Source organism: Triticum dicoccoides, chromosome 3B, assembly GCF_002162155.2.
Source record: "Triticum dicoccoides isolate Atlit2015 ecotype Zavitan chromosome 3B, WEW_v2.0, whole genome shotgun sequence".
In the NCBI taxonomy this organism is placed as follows: domain Eukaryota; kingdom Viridiplantae; phylum Streptophyta; class Magnoliopsida; order Poales; family Poaceae; genus Triticum; species Triticum dicoccoides.
The window spans coordinates 699586103-699595859 of NC_041385.1; positions in this window are offsets into that span (position 1 = coordinate 699586103).

Below are 9757 nucleotides of genomic sequence, written 5' to 3' on the forward strand. Positions count from 1 at the left end.
GGGGGAGGGGGGAGGGCGCATCTGGCGTAACGAGGGACCAACACAGAGAGAGAGAGCTCACCTAGATTTTGCTTTGCACTAGCTCCAGGCTTGGTAAAGAGCACATGAAGGGGAGGAAGACGATCTGGATGCGTGGAGGTCAATTTGCTGGATTTAGCTGTCCTGCAAGGACTATTTTGCAAATATACCAGGAGCCCAATCATCACATCAAATCATGTCCCTCTTACGAATCCAACGACCCATCCATCACTGGTGCACTTGGTGCGTCAGTTTGCTCGTTTCACCAGATACTCTCTCACCCGTGTGGTGATGGCTGGTACTCCCTTTGTTCCAACACGGTGATTTATAACTAAAAAACAATGTATTTGCCATTTTGGTTGTTGTTTGAAAATGCGAAGAAAATCGATCAATTTAGAATTTGAAGAAAAGATGAAGAGGCGAGGTGTGCATGAAGCTTTGAGGCTGATACTGGGGTGACGTGGTCGGTCGTGGTGTCAGTGACGTAGGCAAGGACGCGGTTTCTAAGCTGCGGGTGGGGGCTTTGCGATTTTGAGGCCACTTAGATTGGGAGGCAACCTCGCTAGAGGTGGGTATGACATGGAGAGTTGTGGTGTCGCAACTAGAGACTAGGTAGGGACGGGAAGAGGGAGAAGGTTGCCTAATTGTCGGATTTTAATCCAGTGCTTGGCGCATACTCGACTTATACAAAGTTTTCAAGAACAAAAATGCTTCTTTCCACTAGGGGCAACGACCAAATCCTACTGCGCGCCACCGCCTCCCCTGCTCCCTTCGCCACCACCAGAGAAGGCCTCATGGGAAGCCTGCATGGTCGTCAAAGCCGATGGCAGCGGTGATCCTCTATTCTGCCTCCATGCGGGGAGCTCTAGATTCCCATGCGACGACTTTAGGTGGAGCGAAGCGATATCTCTTCGGCGAGCAGCGTTCGTGGGTGCCACTACACCTCCTCGGCCCTGCAAGCGTCAAATGTTGGAGGATGATGCATTCGTTTTTTTTTTCATGTATAAGGTGATTATCATTTTTAATTCCTAGCCGATTTGGGGCTTTGTTAATTTTAAGTCGACTTCGTCTCAAGCTTTCGTTCTGCGAAGTTGAATTACGTAGATTTTTTTCGGCGCATCAATGAAATGAATAGCACTTGGCGCCGCGGTGGAGCACAACATCAGGGCGGGGGCTTGACGTTTATAAGGCCTGAGGCAAAACTACAAGCCGGGCCCCTCAACATAACTATCAAAGTAATATTGGTATGCGTATAGTTTTTTCTCGCAAATAATATATAGTTATAAATAAACAATTCAAGTGTGTCCCAAAGCAATATTATTGAATAATTTATACATAACACATTAAAATTCGTTCTAATATTCCTAGATGCATACCTGCATAGTCACAGTGATGATATCAATATCAATCTCATCAAATATTTTATTTAACTCTCCTAGGACATGACTGGTCTCAAATGTCTATAAAAAATTGTAAATTATGAAAGTTTTTTTAGGCCAGTGACATGGTTAGATGCCTAGTGTATCTGTCAAAGTCAATTGCACGCCACTTATCCAGAATTTATTTGTGGGAGACTTAAAAATTCTTGCAAATTTGGTGCAACATTTTTTTTAGTTCAAGCTCTTCCCACTTTAAAGTAGTGAACTAATTGAAAACGAAAATATGCTACATAATTTTCCTCCATGACTAGAGTTTGTGAAACTACTTGTCTACTTGATGCAGAAATTAGTTGTGTGAAGCACTCTGTCTCCATTGGGGGTCTAAAAAATCCAGGAAATAGAAATCATGATAAGAATGTTCTGGAAAGTTTGAGGGATTGTGCAAGATATTAAAAAAGAGTTTATTAGAGAGACTATTTTGGAGAGAAATATGGATTTGTTGGATTACAAAAAACTATTAAAGTTGATTTTACAATAATGAGCTTCACAAACTTTGTGGTGGAAAAACTTTCAGCTATAAATGATCTCAGCCCAGGGGCAGTTCTGGGGGGTATCTTGATAGGGGTTAATAGTAATATTTTTGACGTTAGAAAAGGGAATATATTTTGTGAGATTACTACTTTATGGTAAAATTTTTAACTTCCACTTGAATCTTATTATGGTTTATGGGGATGACCAGAATGATGGTACGACTCCTTATTTAGCTTAACTTTCCAGGGTATATCAGGATAACCCTCTCCCATGTGTGGTGGGTGGTGATTTTATCTGAATAGAAATAGCTCTAAAAACAAACCCTCCGGCTTTGACCATTGGAGTTTTGTGTTTAATGCCATTATGGAACATGGTGGGCTGAGAGAGCATCCTTTGAGTGTGAGGAATTTACTTGGGCTAACAATTTAACTGACCCAACCCGTGAGAAACTTGTTAGGATTTTAATTTGTCCTATATGGGAAGAAAAGTATCCACTTGCTATAGTGCAAGCTTTGGAGAGAGAAATGGCTAACTACACTCCCCTTATTTTGGAGACTGGGTCAAATAGTATCACTAAACCCATCTTTAGATTTGAAAAGTAGTGGATGTGAAGAGGGCTTTATAGAAATTTTTCACTAAAACTTGGATCACTGAGGGCTCCAATGTCGAAAGATGGTAGAAGAAAATGAGAATTATGAGACAGAAAATTAAGGGATGGAACTTAAATGCATGTGCTTTATATATATAACATAAAAAGAAATTCTGGATAAACTGGATGCCATTGATAAAAGTGTCGAGGTTAATGGTTTACCTTCTTATGATAGAAATGAGCATATTACACTCAGAGAACAAGTGAATAAATTGCTAAAACTAGATGAGTTAAAATGACTTCACATATATAAAGATAAATAAATCAGGGAGGCTGATTGTAATAAAAGGTGTTACCATGCTAACGCAAATGGGAGAAGGAGTAAAAATAGAATCTTATCTTTGGAACAAGATGGAGGAGTAATCGAGGAAGAAGATAATTTGATGCAGTACATTGCTGACTTTTATAAAAAATACTATTTGGACATGCTAATGTTTGCTCTATTGCTTTAAACATTCAAGAAGTAGTGGAAATTGATCCACGGAAGGTTGTAGGGTTGGTGGAACCTTTTTCCATGGGAGAGATACACTGTTGTTTTTGCCAAGGAAAAAATAGAAGCCCTGGTCCTGATGGTTTCCCTACTGATTTCATTAGCATTTTTGGGATGTGATCAAAAGGGTCTCAAGGGATTGCTTGATGATTTACATGGGGGTAGGTTGTATATCTCCAGACTTAATTATGGAATTATGGAATTATCTCTAAAATTTGCAAATAGGCCGTAGGCTGTCAAAATCGGATGCGGATTTTTTGATATATTATGCGTTTTTTTCGACATCGTATGCAAAAGATATGGCCGTTTTACTTTTTGATAATACTTTTTTTTGCAAAACATGTCCAAATTTAAGTTTTTTAATTTTCCTAACTAACAGATGTAGTGACATAACTACATCTAGAAGGATTTTAATTTTTGAAGTTTTTATCATTTTCTTTTGCTTTTTACAAAACTGAAAAGGCGATCCACTTGGGGGGGGGGGGAGTTTGGAAATGGGACCTTTAGTCCCGGTTTGAGATACGAACCGGGATTAAAGGGCATTGCACCCTTTAGTCCCGGTTCGTGTCTCAAACCGGGACTAAATGGCTCATTTGAAGCGGGACTAATGCCTTTAGCCGCACGAACCGGGACCAATGCTCACACTAGTCCCGGTTCGTGATTAAACCGGGACTAATGGGCTTATCTGGCCCGAACATATGCCCTGTGTTTCTACTAGTGAAAGCGCACTTTCTACTTATAATTTTTTACTAGTAAAGGATCAAAACAGGGAGTCAAACCTTGTGCTTGACATACAGTGTACGAACATATTTCCCCTCATCTATTTTTCCAGTCGCCTATAATTACTGGTAGAATTATCCATTAGAACTGCATATCGCACATTGATTCGGTGCTCATACTTTTAAATTTACCCAATGTCACTGCATTCAAACGAATCGGCGAACCGAAGGATTGGGAACGTGGATAACAGAAGAACCAAAATTAGTGATCATACCATGGATCCTTTATCAGTAAAAAGAGGATGGTTGTCTCCTAATCAGCCGCAACATCGATATCCCCGGAGTTACAACGCCGCGTCGCTAGGTGGACGCAATCGTGACCAGCCGTCGGTGGACCACATGAGGTGGATTCTAGGCACTGATGCGGAAGCCGGGGAGAGAGATAGAGGGAAGGGGGCAGGGCGCATCTGGCGTAACGAGGGACCAGCACAGAGAGAGAGCTCGCCTAGATTTTGCTTAGCCCTAACTCCAGGCTTGGTACAGAGCATAGGAAGGGGAGGAAGACGATTTGGATGCGTGGAGGTCAATTTGCTGGATTTAGCTGTACTGCAAGGACTGTTTTGCAAATATACCAGGAGCCCAATCATCGCACCGAATCATGTCCCTCTCTTACGAATCCAACGACCCATCCATCGCTGGTGCACCTGGAGCGTCAGTTTGCTCGTTTCACCAGATACTCTCTCACCCGTGTGGTGATGGCTGGTACTCCCTTCGTTCCAACACGGTGATTTATAACTAAAAAACAATGTATTTGCCATTTTTGCTGTTGTTTGAAAATGCGAAGAAAATCGATCAATTTAGAATTTGAAGAAAAGATGAAGAGGTGAGGTGTGCATGAAGCTTTAAGGCTGGTACTGGGGTGACGTGTGATACATCTCCAATGTATCTATAATTTTTTATTGTTCCATGCTATTATATTACCCGTTTTGGATGTTTATGGGCTTTACTATACACTTTTATATCATTTTTGGGACTAACCTACTAACTGGAGGCCCAGCCCAAATTGCTTTTTTTTTGCCTATTTCAGTATATCGAAGGAAAGGAATATCAAACAGAGTCCAAACGGAATGAAACCTTCGGGAGCGATCTTTTTGGAACAAACGCAATCCAGGAGACTTGGAGTGGACGTCAAGAAGCAGCCCAGGAGGCCACGAGGGTGGCCGGTGCGCCCTAGGGGGGGCGTGCCCCTTGCCTCGTGGGCCCCTCATGGCTCCCCTGACCGACTTCCTTCGCCTATATATATATCTACGTACCCCGAAAACATCCAGGAGCACCACGAAAACCTATTTCCACCACTGCAACCTTCTGTACCCATGAGATCCCATCTTGGAGCCTTTTCCGGCGCTCCGCCGGAGGGGTAATCGATCACGGAGGGCCTCTACATCATCGCCAAGGCCTCTCCGATGAGTTGTGAGTAGTTTACCACAGACCTGCGGGTCCATAGTTATTATCTAGATGGCTTCTTCTCTCTCTTTGAATCTCAATACAAAGTTCTCCTCGATCTTCTTGGAGATCTATTTGATGTAACTCTTTTTGCGGTGTGTTTGTCGAGATCCGATGAATTGTGCGTTTGTGATCAAGTTTATCTATGAGAAATATTTGAATCTTCTCTGAATTCTTTTATGTATGATTGGTTATCTTTGCAAGTCTCTTTGAATTATCAGTTTGGTTTGGCCTACTAGATTGATCTTTCTTGCAATGGAGAAGTGCTTAGCTTTGGGTTCAATCTTGCGGTGTCCTTTCCCAGTGACAGCAGGGGCAGCAATGCACGTATTGTATTGTTGCCATCGAGGATAAAAGATGGGGTTTATATCATATTGCTTGAGTTTATCCCTCTACATCATGTCATCTTGCTTAATGCGTTACTCTGTTCTTATGAACTTAATACTCTAGATGCATGCTGGATAGCGGTCGATGTGTGGAGTAATAGTAGTAGATGCAGAATTGTTTCGATCTACTTGTCGCGGACGTGATGCCTATATACATGATCATGCGTAGATATTCTCATAACCATGCGCTTTTCTATCAATTGCTCGACAGTAATTTGTTCACCCATCGTAATATTTATGCTATCTTGAGAGAAGCCACTAGTGAAACCTATGGCCCCCGGGTATATTTTTCATCATATAAGTTTCCGATCTACTTTATTTTGCATTCTTTAATTTTCAATTTATATCATAAAAATACCAACAATATTTATCTTATCTTATTATCTCAAGTGGCCGTGAAGGGATTGACAACCCCTTTATCGCGTTGGTTGCGAGGTTCTTGTTTGTTTGTATAGGTACGAGGGACTTGCGTGGAGCCTCCTACTGGATTGATACCTTGGTTCTCAAAAACCGAGGGAAATACTTACACTACTTTGCTGCATCACCCTTTTCTCTTCAAGGGAAAAACCAACGCATGCTCAAGAGGTAGCAAGAAGGATTTCTGGCGCCGTTGCCGGGGAGGTCTTCGCTCAAGTCAAGACATACCAAGTACCCATCACAAACTCATCTCCCTCGCATTACATTATTTGCCATTTGCCTCTCGTTTTCCTCTCCCCCACTTCACCCTTGTCGTTTTATTCGCCCTCTCTTTTTCATTCGCTTCTCTTTTGCTTGTTCCTCGTATTTTCTGCCACTATGTCTGAAACTGAGGAGGTTATCGTTGATAAGGACAATAGTAATAACATGGGAAACTTTGATGCTTTTGATGATCTCGTTGAAGAACCACCTATCTTACATACTAAAAAGTTTCGAATCGGTAGTGGTAATATTATTGGAAAAGGGGTTATTCAAGATTTCTTTACTTGTGCCGGTGCTTTGCCCACTATGGGTGGATCTATTCTTCATAGAACTAGTAGTCTTGCGGATGCCATATCTTTGCTTATAGTTGAACTTGAAAAACAATTTATGCATTTGCATCCTTGCATACAAAGGATTTTCCTAGAATTTTCCAATATTGAGCATTCTTCTGTTAAGCATGCAACTACTATCTTTTTGGCTCATGAGTTTAGATTCATAATAAAAGAAGCCAAAGAAATTTTTGCGCACTATAGGGTAGACGGTGGTCGTCCCCCCATAGAGGCAACCCTCTTCAATCAAGAGGATATAATGCGCTTACAATCTTTAGACTATGTTGCTTTTAATGAAAACCTTAGAAAAAGGGTTCCTACCAATGTTCTAGTTGATAGAATTTCCGAACTTAATAATGATTTTGCCATTTGAACAATGAGTTAGGATATTCTCTTGAGTATAGGCTCGTGACTTTTTGCCAAAAGAATGCTTACAATGATGAATTAGTTGTGCAATATGAAGGGCCGAAGGAGGAACCCATACCTCCCGAGTTTGATCTCGGGGACACCTATCCCACTAAATTAAGCCCTTTTGATTACTTTTGCTTGCCTCAAAGAAAACTTGCTGCTGAACGTAGGAAATATGAGATGATTTTTCGTGATTTATCTTATTATTATGGCAATACTTAGATCTATTATCTGTTTTATGCCTAGCTAGGGGCGTTAAACGATAGCGCTTGTTGGGAGGCAACCCCATTTTATTTTTGTTCCTTGCTTTTGTTCCTGTTTAGTAATAAATAGTTCATCTAGCTTATGTTTAGATGTGTTTTTATGTTTTAATTAGTGTTAAGTAGAACCTATAGGATCATCTTGTGTGAAAGTTAACTTGATCTTGCTGGAAAAACAGAAACTTTTGCGCTCACGAGACAAAATCTAATAAATCACAGAAACATGCTTTTGAGTTGATTCTTTTTGCAGTAGATCAATAGACAAATTACCTAGGACGTCGTATTGTGGTGGGATTTTTAGAGTTCCAGAAGTATTCTAAAGTTACAGATTGCTATAGACTGTTCTGTTTTTTGACAGATTCTGTTTTTCGTGTGTTGTTTGCTTATTTTGATGAATCTATGGCTAGTATCGGGAGGTATGAAACATAGATAAGTTAGAATACAGTAGGTTTAACACCAATATAAATAAAGAATGAGTTCATTACAGTACCTTAAGTGGTGGTTTTTCTTTCTTTCACTAATGGAACTTATGCGATTTCCTGTTGAGTTTTGTGTTGTGAAGTTTTCAAGTTTTGGGTAATGATGGACTATGGAATAAGGAGTGGCAAGAGCCTAAGCTTGGGGATGCCAATGGAACCCCAAGATATTAAAGGACAACCAAAAGCCTAAGCTTGGGGATGCCCCGGAAGGCATCCCCTCTTTCCTCTTTGTCTATCGGTAACTTTACTTGGGGCTATATTTTTATTCACCACATGATCTGTGTTTTGCTTGGAGCGTATTGTATGACATGAGTCTTTTATTTTTAGTTTACCACAATCATCCTTGATGTACAAACCTCTTGGGAGATACACATATGATTCGAACTTTATTAGAATACTCTATGTGTTTCACTTATATCTTTTGAGCTAGACAATTTTGCTTTATGTGCTTCATTTATATCTTTTAGAGCACGGCGGTGGTTTTATTTTGTAGAAATTATTGATCTCTCATGATTCACTTATATTATTTTGAGAGTCTTCTATAACAGCATGGTATTTGCTATGGTTACAAAATTGGTCCTAATATGATGAGCATCCAAGTTGGGTATTATAAAAACTATCATAGAAAGTGAATTGAATACTATGGTCAACTTGATGCTTGATACTTGTTTTGAGATATGAGGTTGGTAATATTAGAGTCATGCTAGTTGGGTAGTTGTGAATTTGAGGAATACTTGTGTTAAAAGTTCGTGATTCCTGTAGCATGCACGTATGGTGAACCGTTATGTGATGAAGTTGGAGCATGATTTATTTTTTGACTGTCTTCCTTATGAGTGGCGGTCGGGGACGAGCGATGATCTTTTCCTACCAATCTATCCCCCTAGGAGCATGCGTGTAGTAATTTGTTTCAATAACTAGTAGATTTTTGCAATAAGTATATGAGTTCTTTATGACTAATGTTGAGTCCATGGATTATATGCACTCTCACCCTTCCACCATTGCTAGCCTCTCTAGTGCCGCACAACTTTCGCCGGTACCATACACCCACCATATACCTTCCTCAAAACAGCCACTATACCTACCTATTATGGCATTTCCATAGCCATTCCGAGATATATTACCATGCAACTTTCCACCATTCCGTTTATTATGACACGCTCCATCATTGTCATATTGCTTCTGCATGATCATGTAGTTGACATCGTATTTGTGGCAAGGCCACCTTTATAATTCTTTCATACATGTTGTTGGGGAACGTAGTAATTTCAAAAAAAAAATCCTACACACACGCAAGATCATGGTGATGCATAGCAACGAGAGGGGAGTGTATCTTCATACCCTTGAAGATCGCTAAGCAGAAGCGTTTATTAACGCGGTTGATGTAGTCGTACACCTTCATGATCTGCCCCAATAAAGTACCAAACGTATGGCACCTCCGTGTTCAGCACACGTTCAGCTCGATGACGTCCTCGCCTTCTTGATCTAGCAAGACGGGGAAGTAGTAGATGAGTTCCGGCAACATGACGGCGTGGTGACGGTGTTGGTGAAGAACAATCTCCGTAGGGCTTCGCCTAAGCACTGCGGAAACTATGATGGAGGATAAAATAGAGGGGACGGGGTTGACGGCACACAACTTGGTGTTTCTTGATGTGTCTTTGGTGCTAGCCCTGCCCCTCTATTTATATGTTGAGCCTTGGGGTCGAAACTTGGAGTTAAAGCCTCCACAAAGTCGGTTTCACCCGAAAGGCAAGAGTCCTTCTCGGACTCCAGGGCCAGACGCCAGGGTTCCCAGCGTCTGGACCCAGACGCCAGGGACCCTGGCGTCTGGGCCCTGGACTTTGCAAAACTTCCTTTTGTGCTTTCGAAAAACTTGTGGGCTTTCCCCTTAGGCCCAAATAAAGTGTTCTCGTACCCAAACATTTCGGGAA